The 10,659-nt window shown below is 45.5% G+C and overlaps 1 long non-coding RNA gene across 1 annotated transcript; it reads left to right on the top strand.

Annotated features, from left to right (window-relative positions):
- The first annotated feature begins 4,223 nt into the window (after window positions 1-4,223).
- On the top strand, window positions 4,224-10,292 carry LOC144260757 (uncharacterized). Its single transcript, XR_013345049.1, has 3 exons — window positions 4,224-4,282; window positions 6,327-6,476; window positions 10,064-10,292. It is a non-coding gene; the product is annotated as an uncharacterized LOC144260757 (long non-coding RNA).
- The last annotated feature ends 367 nt before the right edge of the window (window positions 10,293-10,659 follow it).

Below are 10,659 nucleotides of genomic sequence, written 5' to 3'. Positions count from 1 at the left end.
TGGTCACCCTACACAGAAAACTGGCTTCTAATGAAACATTTTGGTAACAGGAAAAATATAACGAAAGGACAAATTGTGACCTCTTTCCTCACAAGGGTATTTTGTAAGTGCTCCCATTGAATTTAGTGGGATTGCTTATGGTTTAAGGTACTGCTCAACACACGTAAGGGTATCACAGTGTGGCCCAAAGTATATCGCTGTGATAATTCCAGCAATAAACTCTGTTGTTTACAGAGAGAGATTTACTGTTTCTCCTCAGGAGAGGTGTTTTCTTTCCAAGTAACTCCCAGACTAAAAACCTGTGTTAAATCAGAGTTTTATTGCTAATAGAGAGCTAAATGACGTTACTCAGGGTATCCTTTTGATTGTAAGATCATCCGGGCAGAGACTGTGTTACTCTATGTTTCTACATTCCTTAGCAAAATGGGGTCCTGTTCTCGGTTGGTCCCTAGGCACTACAGTAAACTAAATAATAAATAAGTGTCCCTTCAAGAAAAATACCTCATAACATAATGACCTTTATGGCACAAAGGCTGCAATGTTAATAAATAATGGGCCAGAAAATAATCAAACAAAAAGGAGACTGTGTAGCATTTACAGACTTCTCCAACCATAAGTCCCAGTTTGATCTAATCTTTTGATGGCCCAGTGGTCATGGAAAGCGACCATCAGGCCATTTGAAAATCATCCAGCCCATCCAGGGCCAGATGCTAGGCTAGGATTATTAGTCAAAATGTCTTCTCCCATAAAGAGGAGTAGAGCAGCCATTGGACAAATCCCTGGCAGTGTCTACTGATAAATATAATTGTCTCATGGTAATAGCTGTCTCCATGGGGAGATCCCAAAACTTGTTGATGAGGCATGGACCAATGACTTCACCAGTAGAGACTACAGAGGGTTGGCCAAATGGTTCCTCTACCCTTGGCTCTGCCTTCCCCAAGGCCTAATTTCAGTTTCTTTTCCCACCATAAATGCGTAAAAGTCTCAAGGCCCAGCTGAGCTTGTCTTAGAAGCAAGGATGTTTTAGTGGTATTTTAAAAATCAGAACTAGAGACAAAAAACATAAAATGAAGGATAGATATAAAAATAAACATGACTAGACATATAAAATGGAAAGCATCAGAAGGCTGGCAATAAGCATAAGTTCCTGAATATTAAAATATTACCTACAGCATGGCAGAAAAAATCCTTTTACTCTCTCAGCCTTAAGCTGTCTGCTTCTGCCTCTCAGATCAGTCCAATCAAGTGTCCCAGAGTGACATGTTCTGGAATGTTCCAGAGCCACTGACAAACCTGTAGATGTAGCCCATAAGCTTTGGCAGCTCAAGTTTTCACCATTAGCTTGTGGCATTGTACTATCTTCCAGGCAAGATCAAGATAGTCATTTCTCTTATGGGGATTCCTCTTGTTAATAAGACGAAACACATTCTTTTCTGAACCCTGATTTGAGTTAATCTCTGTTTCTTCGTGTGCCAACTCTGATTATTAGTCAATATTCTCCTTATGTTCCCGTACCCTAATGAGCCTCCTCAAATATATAGGCCACTCCATCCCAAGGATCTATAGAAATGATAGATACAATCACCATAGTATGTGAGCACTGATCTCTCAAGGTAGTGCTGTAGTCCTGCCCCTCAAGAGCATGTATGTAGTAATTGGTCACCTTTACATAGAAATTCCTTGAGGCCAACCTTTGAGAATTTACATTACTTGGTCTGTCCGCCCTAGAATATTATACATTCCTATCTATTTCCCATCACACCATTAATGTACTCAGATAAGTTCAAACTCACCTCTCTGAAGAGGGCCAGCACAAAGCCAATCCAACACATCAATCCCATTAGAAATTACAGTGAAATTCTGGCCCCAGTGAAGTCAATGGCAAAACTCCCATTGAGTTCAAATGGACAGGATGTCACCTGGCATGGACAAAAGAAAGTGAGCCAGAGCCTCAACTGATATAAATCCATGTAGCTGCATTGAAATCTAGTTGTTATTATTATTACTTATTTCTATTGCCATAGTGCCTAGAAGCTCTAGTCATGGACCAAGACCTCATTGTGCTAGGTTCTGGACAAACACAGAACAAAAAGACAATCCCCATCCCAAAGAGCTTCCCAGTCTAAGTGTAAGACAGGAGGCGATAGGTGGATACAGACAGACAGACGGGGGAGCACAAGGAAACAATAAGATGTTATGGGGTGTCAGAGGCCTCAGCTCAGTAGCCCCCCTCACCTAATTTGAACTAAATGGAGCTTTGCTGATTTTCACCAACTGGGACTCTGGCCCTAAGCCTCTTTGACATCAAACAGTTTAATACAAAACCTGTACATGAAAAATCGTAAGAGAGGAGTGTTGGCCAAACATGGCCCTGTGAATCAGGAATACCAGAGTCCTAACCTTGGCTCTCACATTTGTAAATTTGAGCAAATCTGTCACAGCTCTGTGCCTCAGTTTCCCCATCTGTAAAATTAGGATAATAATACTTCCTTGCCAATGGACAGAATTATTGTGAGACTTCATTAGTTAATCTTTTTAGAAGGCTTTGAAATTCAAAAGTAGACACCCACCCACTCACCCATGGCAAATTTTTTTTTACAAATAAGTACTGTACTATAAGTACCAATATCATTAGTATGTTTTCTTTACACCAATCATAATAAAGGGCCAACTGAGTGGAATTTGTGTCGTGTCTGGTAAATTGTCTTGACAATTTTGCAAGGTTAAGTGTGTCTATTATTACATCCCCATAACTGTCATAACTATCTGTACTAAGTGAAATATTATTATTTGCAAATCTACCAAAATATTCACTGAGGTGCAATGCAAGTTACGACAGCTTTGACGGTGGTTATCGAAAGCCGGTTTAACAATTTTGTCAAAGCAGACAGCTGAGCACTAGGTTAAAACAATAGCAATTTTCACCTTGAAGACAGATTTAGTGGAATGCATTGTTATTAATTTGCAGCTTTAAGAAGTGTAACTGTCTCTGTCTCATTTTCCCTGTGAGAGACTCATCTGCTCTGATGCGTGTAACCATTGATTCTCTGTATTAAGGAACTGATAAAATAGATTAGGCACAATGGAATGTTAATTAAGACCATGTTTCACAATCAGCTGCCCAAAATCATTGTCTTTTTTGTAGAAAAGCTGAGCTACTATTTGCTGATGAACTACTGGCTGTATAGAAAGTCAAAACCAAGAAAGCAAGAGACATAGACCAGGCAGATACGTGGGCATGATGCCAAAGATAGAAAAAATGACGAGACAACACAATCATGCTTTTACTGTGTCCTGTCCTGGATTAGTGTGTCTGATGGCTGCAAACAAGACACTATATGCACATTTAAACTGTTCATTGAATTGGCCATTTTCTGACTGGATTTGCTGTAAGTGCAACGAGTTTAGTGAACTGGGACTCAGGAGCCATGTGTCCTATATCCAGCTCTGCTGCATGGCCGTTGGCAAGTCACTCATCTCTCTGTGCGTCTGATTCCCTTCCTACTGTTTTGTTGTCTTGTTTATAAAGTCTATAAGTTCTTGGGAGGCAGGAGTTTCTTACTGAGTGTTTGTACAGTGCCCGGTGCAATAAAGCCCCATTCTGAGCTGGAGCCTCTGGGTGCTACTGTAATACAAATAATAATAATAAACTGAAATGGACAGGCAATGTACTGTCAGGTTGTTTAGCCATCTTGGGCCCACTATGGCACCCTGAGAGCCATCTGTAGCACTGCTCTGGAAAAGGCTTTCCCCATGTCTGAGTGACCTACCTAGGCTGTCACTTTCCCTTCCCTCTGCCGCACCAGAGCTCCCTGTCCTCAGGGAGGAGACCTATGATTTTTTATTTTTTTTTCAGGATGTAAGATTCAGTGTCACCTGTGCTCAGATTAGAGTCAGAGAAGTGTCTCTTGGCAGTTTACAAAAGAGAAAATGGAAATGTCATTGTTTAATGTGGCATGTGGTAGAGAGTCTATGCCAGGCTCCTCTGAGAGGCCCAAGACTCCAGTCACATGGGAAAGCTGATAAAAGCTGCCTCTGTACAGTGACTCAGCTCCTCTCTCTCCCCCTTGGCAGCAAGTCACTGCTGCACAAGCTGTCTCATCAGCGAAGAGTGCAAGTAAATCCAACTTGAATTCTGGGCAGAGACGACTTGCAAGGGACAGCCCACTATTTTGCAACAGTAGCTGGGAGTAAGAGGTGCAAGAAGTTGAGAGTGAGAAGGCATACGACTGGAAGACTGAGGAGGATAAGCATTATTAGACATCAGGAGGGAGGTCCTGTGGTGAGCATAAAGAAGGTGTTGGGAGGAGGCCATGGGGAAGTAGCTAGGACTAAGTTAGTGGAAATTTATTCACTGCAATCAATAGGCTTTGAGTCAGGTCGTTAGTGATTTGTCCCAGGCCACACAGGAAAGCAGTTGGCAGTGCTGGGACTGGGAATCAATATGAAAGCTGAGATTAGAACTCCAGAGTTCCTGGCTGCCTGTCCCATGAAACAATTTAAATGTTTCGGGGGCAACTATTACCTTTCTGTAATGCCAAAACCACTCCAATGTCTCTGTTAATGCCATATATCTAGCAGTAATATGTGTATGGTGCTGTAATGGGAGAAGACCTCTTTTCAGAAGCACCATCAATGGTTTTGAGAAAAGTAAATAAAAATGCTTATATATATTTCCCATATATAAGAAAGATGAATTCAAACTGGACCAAGTGCAGAAAGGGCTACTGGTGTGATCAAAGGAATGGAAAACCTACCTTAGGCGAGGAAACTGAAGGAGCTTGGCATATTTAGCCTAAAAAAAAAAAAAAAAAGAAGGATGAAAGGTGGTAAGATTGCTCTCTATAAATACATCAGAGGGATAAACACCAGGGAGAGAAAGAAGCTAAGCAGCAGTGTTGGCACATAAAGAGAAAGTTACTCACCTTGCAGGAACTGAAGTTCTTCGAGATGTGTGTCCCTGTGGGTGCTTCGCTCTAGGTGACGGTGCGTTCCGGCACTGTTGATCGGAGATCTTCGGTAACAGTCTTGGTCGGGATGCACACGCTCAGCTGGTGTCTCATGGTCTCGTTAGAATCTGCCTGAGTGCGCGTGTCCCACGCCCCCCTCAGTTCCTTCTCTACTGTGGAGAAATCATACTAGTACTCCAAAGTAGAGGGGAAGAGGGTGGGGAGTGGAGCACCCACAGGGACACAAATCTCGAAGAACTTCAGTTACTGCAAGGTGAGTAACTTTCTCTTCTTCTTTGAGTGCTGTCCCTATGGGTGCTCCACTCCAGGTGAATGTGGAGCAGTACTCACTATGGTTGGTGGGACTTTGGAGATGCAGCAGTGAGTACCGTAGAGAATACTGCATGGCCTACTATGGTGTCTGCTGTGGTGTCCTGCATGATAGCATAGTGTTTGGCAAACATGTGTTCACAGGACCACGTAGCCACTTTATAGATGTCAGGAATGGGTACGTTATGAAGGAAGGCAATGGATGTCGACACAGCTTGAGTGGAATGGGTTCGAATGCCTTTGGGCGGTTGAATATTTTGGATGCGGTAACAGGATCTGATGCAGTCAGAGATCCACTGAGACAGGCGTTGCCTAGAGATAGCCATACCTTTCAATCTTTCGGTAATGGAGACAAAGAGTCACGGGGACTTACAAAATGGTTTAGGCGATTAAATAAATAAATCTAAATAAAAGGCGATTGCTCGCCTGACGTCAAGAGTATGCAGAGTTGCCTCATGCAGAGTCTCGTGAGGTTTGGGGTAGAACGTAGGTAAGTATATCAGTTGGTTAAAGTGGAAGGTGGACACCACGTTAGGGAGAAATTTAGGATTGGTCTCAGGGTGACTTTGTCTTTGGAAAAGATTGTGTAGGGAGGATAGGCCATCAGGGCGCTTATTTCTCCTACTCTCCTTGCTGACTTTATTGCAACTAAGAAAGCTACCTTCATGGACAAATAAATAAGAGAGGAGGTAGCCAAGGGCTCGAATGGAGGTTTCATGAGACCGCGAAGAACGAGGTTAAGATTCTGTGTAGCTGCCGCTGGATAAATTTCAGGGTAAAGGTTTTGTAGGCCTGAGAGAAATCATTTTATGGTGGGGTGGGTAAAGAGTGAGTAGCCTTCTAACAAGTCATGGAAGGTGGTAAGTGCTGCCAGGTGTACTTTGATGGAGCTGAGCGAGAGTCCATCCGATTTCAATTTCAGAAGGTTGACTAGGATGTTAGGGAGATCACCATTTGGGGTGTTAAGTGATTATGTGAGCACCAGAGGGAGAAACGCTTCCACTTCTGCAGGTAAGTTTTATGAGTGGAGTCGTTTCTACTGTGCAGGAGGACGTAACGGACTTGCTCGGAACAAGCTAGTTCGTGGGTTTGGAACCATGAAGGAACCATGCTTCTGGAGCTGGGGGTGAAGAACCCGTCCTTTGTCCTGGAAAAGCTGGGGAGAGGCCATGGATGAGGGGAGGACATGTGGAGTAGGTAAGGATACCACGTCTGTCTCGGCCAAGCCAGGGCAATAAGTTTGACCTGGGCTTTGTTGTCTATGATCTTTCAAAGAACCCTGTGTATCAGAGGGAAGGTGGGAAGGCGTACAGGAGAGAGTTGGTCCACGGGAGGAGGAACGCATCTCCTGGGGATGCAGTCCCGAGTCCCTCTCTGGAACAAAATAGACAACATTTTCGATTCTGGGTTGTGGCAAAGAGGTCTATTGATGGGGTCCCCCAGAGGGAGAAGAGCTGTTGAAGTATTGCGGGGTGCAGTTCCCATTTGTGTTCTGTCGAGAAGTGCCTGCTGAGTGTGTCGGCAGTAGTGTTGTGGCAGCCAGGTAGGTACGAAGCAATGATTTGTATGTGATGTTTTCTGCACTAATTCCATAGTCGGATGGCTTCCATGCATAGGGAATGTGATTGGGCTCCCCGCATCTATTGATGTAGAACGTACATGCTATGTTGTCTGTTAGGACCTGAATAAATTTGTTCTTTATGAGGGGAAGACAGTGAAGGCACGCTCGTCTCACTGCTCTGAGCTCTAAGAGATTTATGTGCAGGGGCATCTCTGATGCAGACCATCAGCCTTATGCCCTGTGTCCAGCTAGTTGCGCTCCCCAACTGATTAGGGAAGCGTCCATGGTGAGCATGAGCGTTGGGGATCATTGCTGGAAGGGAACCCCCGTGCAGAGGTTTTCTGGTCTTGTCCACCATTGTAGGGAAGCTAGAACATTGGGAGGAGAAGTTAGTAGCATCCCTAAGGTGTGTCTGTTGGGTTTGAAGTTGGAGCTGAGCCAGCCCTGAAGACATCTCATGTGTAGCCTGGTATACTTGACCATGAAGGTGGTGGCTGCCATGTGACCAAGGAGCTGAAGGCAAATTCTTGCCTGTATCCTGGGAGGAACAGAGAGCATGGGTATGAGCTGTGTGATAGCAAGGAATCTGTGATGTGGGAGTGAGGCTCTGCTTTAGATTGAGTCCAGATGAGCTCCAATGAACCCGATCTGTTGTGTAGGTGTCAGGGTGGATTTTTGGATGTTTATTTAGAGGCCTAGGCTATGGAAGAGGGAGATGGCGAAATGGGTAGCTTGAAGCGTCTCACCATAGGAGTTGCCTTTGGTGAGGCAATCGTCTAGGTAGGGGAAAAGCGTGATTCCATGTTTGTGGAAGTGAGTCACGACTAGAGCTAGAGTCTTGGAAAAGACTCTCGGTGCTGTGGAGAGTCCGAAAGGAAGAACTCTGTATTGAAAATGGTCGTGACCGATTGTGAATCGTAGGAAGTGTCTGTGAACTGGATGAATTGATATATGAAAATAAGTGTCCTGTAGATTGAGAGCTGTGAACCAGTCCCCTTGTTCCAGTGCAGGTATTATTGTGCCCAGCGTGACCAGCTTGAATTTTTGTATCCTCACGAATCTGTTCAGTCGGCGTAGGCCTCCATCCCCCAGTCTTTTTCTGGGTCAGAAAGTAATGGGAGTAGAACCCTTTCCCTCGATGTTGTGTCGGCACACGTTCCACTGCGCCTAGTTGTAGAAGGTGAGCCACTTCTGCGCAAAGTAAGTGCTCATGAGAGGGGTCTCTGAAGAGGGACGGGGAAGGGTAGGAGGGCAGAATATAAAGGGGATAGAGTAACTGGACTGAACTATTTCGAGGACCCAGCGGTCCTATGTAATCTGCTGCCAGGCATGTTGGAAACCTTGGAGACGGTGCCAAATGGGCAAGTAGGCAGTGGAATCAAGGGGTGGTTGTGCAGACCCTCGACCAACATTTCAAATTGTTGTTTATTTCCCAATGGGTGGGAGGTAGCTGCTTGAGCTTGATTTTGTCTGCGCTTAGCAGGTCTAGCGCAATTCATAGTTATATCGTATGGTTTGGGTTGAGGCCGATAATACTGTTGTGTGCATGGTCTTTGATAATGTTGGTATCATTTGTCTCTTGGGAAGGGATGGGTGAATGCCCCAGGGTGCGCAGTGTCGCTCTGGAATCTTTCATGGTGTGAAGTTCATTGGTTTCCTGGAAAAAAGCTTATCTTTATCAAAGGGGAGGTCCTCCACTTTGGTCTGCAGATCTTTAGGGATGCCAGATGCAGAGAGCCATGAAGATCTGCGCATAACCACAGCAGTTGCAGTAGTACGGGCTGCTGTGTCCGCCGTGTCTAGAGATGCTTGTAGGGCCGTTCTGGAAATCAATTGGCCCTCAACAAGGATTGCTTTGAAGTCTGCTCTCCTATCCTCTGGAATATAGGAGGCAAATTCAAAAAGTTTATTGTAATTATCGAAGTCGCAGCTGGCAAGGAGGGCAGAATAGTTTGCAATTCTGAATTGTAGAGTGGAGGACGTATAAAACTTGCGACGCAAGACATCAAGGCATTTAAGGTCCTTGTCTTGTGGGGTGGGCCGATATTGTGGCTGTTTCATCCTTTGTGCAACTGCATTCATAACAGAGATTTCGGCTGTGGATGAGAAAATAAAAAGTCAGTGCCTTTAGCGGGAACATAGTATTTACGTTCAGCCTTTTTGCAAGTTGGTAATAGAGAAGCTGGAGTCTGCCAGAGAGTGTCAACTGGTTCCAGGAGTGCTTCATTTATGGGGAGCGCAATCTTTGAGGGCACAGAGGGTTGGAGGATTTTGAGGAGTCTGTGTTGTGTCTCTTGAACCTCTTCCAACGGGATGTCTTGGCTGAGTGCCACCCTCTTGAAAAGTTCTTGAAATAGTTTACAGTCGTCCACGTTCTGTGGAGGCAGAGAGAAGAGGGCTCCATCTGGAGTTGATGGAGAGTTAGGGATTGGTGAGTCAGGATATGGTCTGTAGCCCATGTTCTCGGGGCGGGGGCGGGGTTCAGGTGCTCTAGAAGTAGACGGAGTTGGAGATCGAGGCACAGAAGGAGGTAGTGGTTTGGTGGAAGAGGCCTGAGAGTGAGTGGTAGTAGGAGGTGGCCAAAGGTACCACTGAGGCCAAGGCATAGGGTAGGTACCTGTCACTGTGCTCCACGGGAGCCGCGGCTGAGGCGTTTGAAAAGACTGAGGCACCTGCCTTTGGTGCTGTCAGTGCAGAGGGTAAGGATCTCACGGGAGACCCTTTACCCTTATTAAAGTTTCTCTTCTGAGACTGTTGTGCTTCTTGCCTCTGCTCCAGAGAGGATGAAGCCATGCTCCCAACTGGTGCAGATCTGGCCGTGGAGCGTGAGGGAGAGGGTTTAACTTTCCCCGTCTCCAAAGGCGGCTGTAGGGATTTTTCTATTAGCAGCATTTTATGCCGCAGATCCCTGTCGCAATGAGCCCTCGTCTTGAGGCTTGTACAGTGGAGGCATTTTGCGGTGATGTGGGTTTCACCGAGGCACTTCTCACAACGTGAGTGCCAATCAGACCTTGGCATGGAGTCCTGACAGGAAACACGCTTCTAAAATCTGACGCCCCTGGCATTATGAATTAGAAATGGCAGGGGAAAGTGTCTCAGCGGGAGACAAGCCAGAAGTGAATTTTTTTTTAAACTAAACTATGTAACTACTCTAAAGGAAGGGAAACAACTGAGATGTTACTAATAACTATTCCTATGTTCTTTGCAACTGTTTCCCCTACAGAGATCATCAAAGAGAATCAGCACTGCCCCAAGTCCTGTCTTCAGCCAAGGACGGTTGAGAAGGAACTGAGGGGGGCACGGGACGCGCGCGCTCAGGCAGATTCTAACGAGACCGCGGGACACCAGCTGAGCACATGCGTCCCAACCAGGCACTGCTACCGAAGCTCTCCGATCAACAGCGCCGGGACGCACCATCACCTAGAGTGGAGCACCCACAGGGACAGCACTCGAAGAAGAACAAATGGATATGAACAGACCATTAATAAGTTTAGGCTGAAATTAGAAAAAGGTTTCTAACTATCAGAGGAGTGAAGTTCTGGAACAGCCCTCCAAAGAGAGTATTGTGTGTGTTGTGGGAGGGAGGGGGGAAATATACTTGTTTCGAGACAGCTTGATGAGTTTATGGTCCGGTATGAAGGGACCACCTACAACGGCCCATGGCCCATCTATGACTGCTATTAGCAAATATCTCCAACAGCCAGAGAGGCCTCTGAGTTACTACAGAGAATGCTTTCCCAGATGTCTGACTGGTGAGTCTCACCCACATGCTCATGATTAGCAGAGACCCTAGGGGTTTTTTACCTTCCTCTAGAGTGT

This window comes from Eretmochelys imbricata, chromosome 2 (assembly GCF_965152235.1).
Source record: "Eretmochelys imbricata isolate rEreImb1 chromosome 2, rEreImb1.hap1, whole genome shotgun sequence".
Lineage (NCBI taxonomy): Eukaryota > Metazoa > Chordata > Testudines > Cheloniidae > Eretmochelys > Eretmochelys imbricata.
This window is presented reverse-complemented; position numbering and strand designations above follow the sequence as displayed.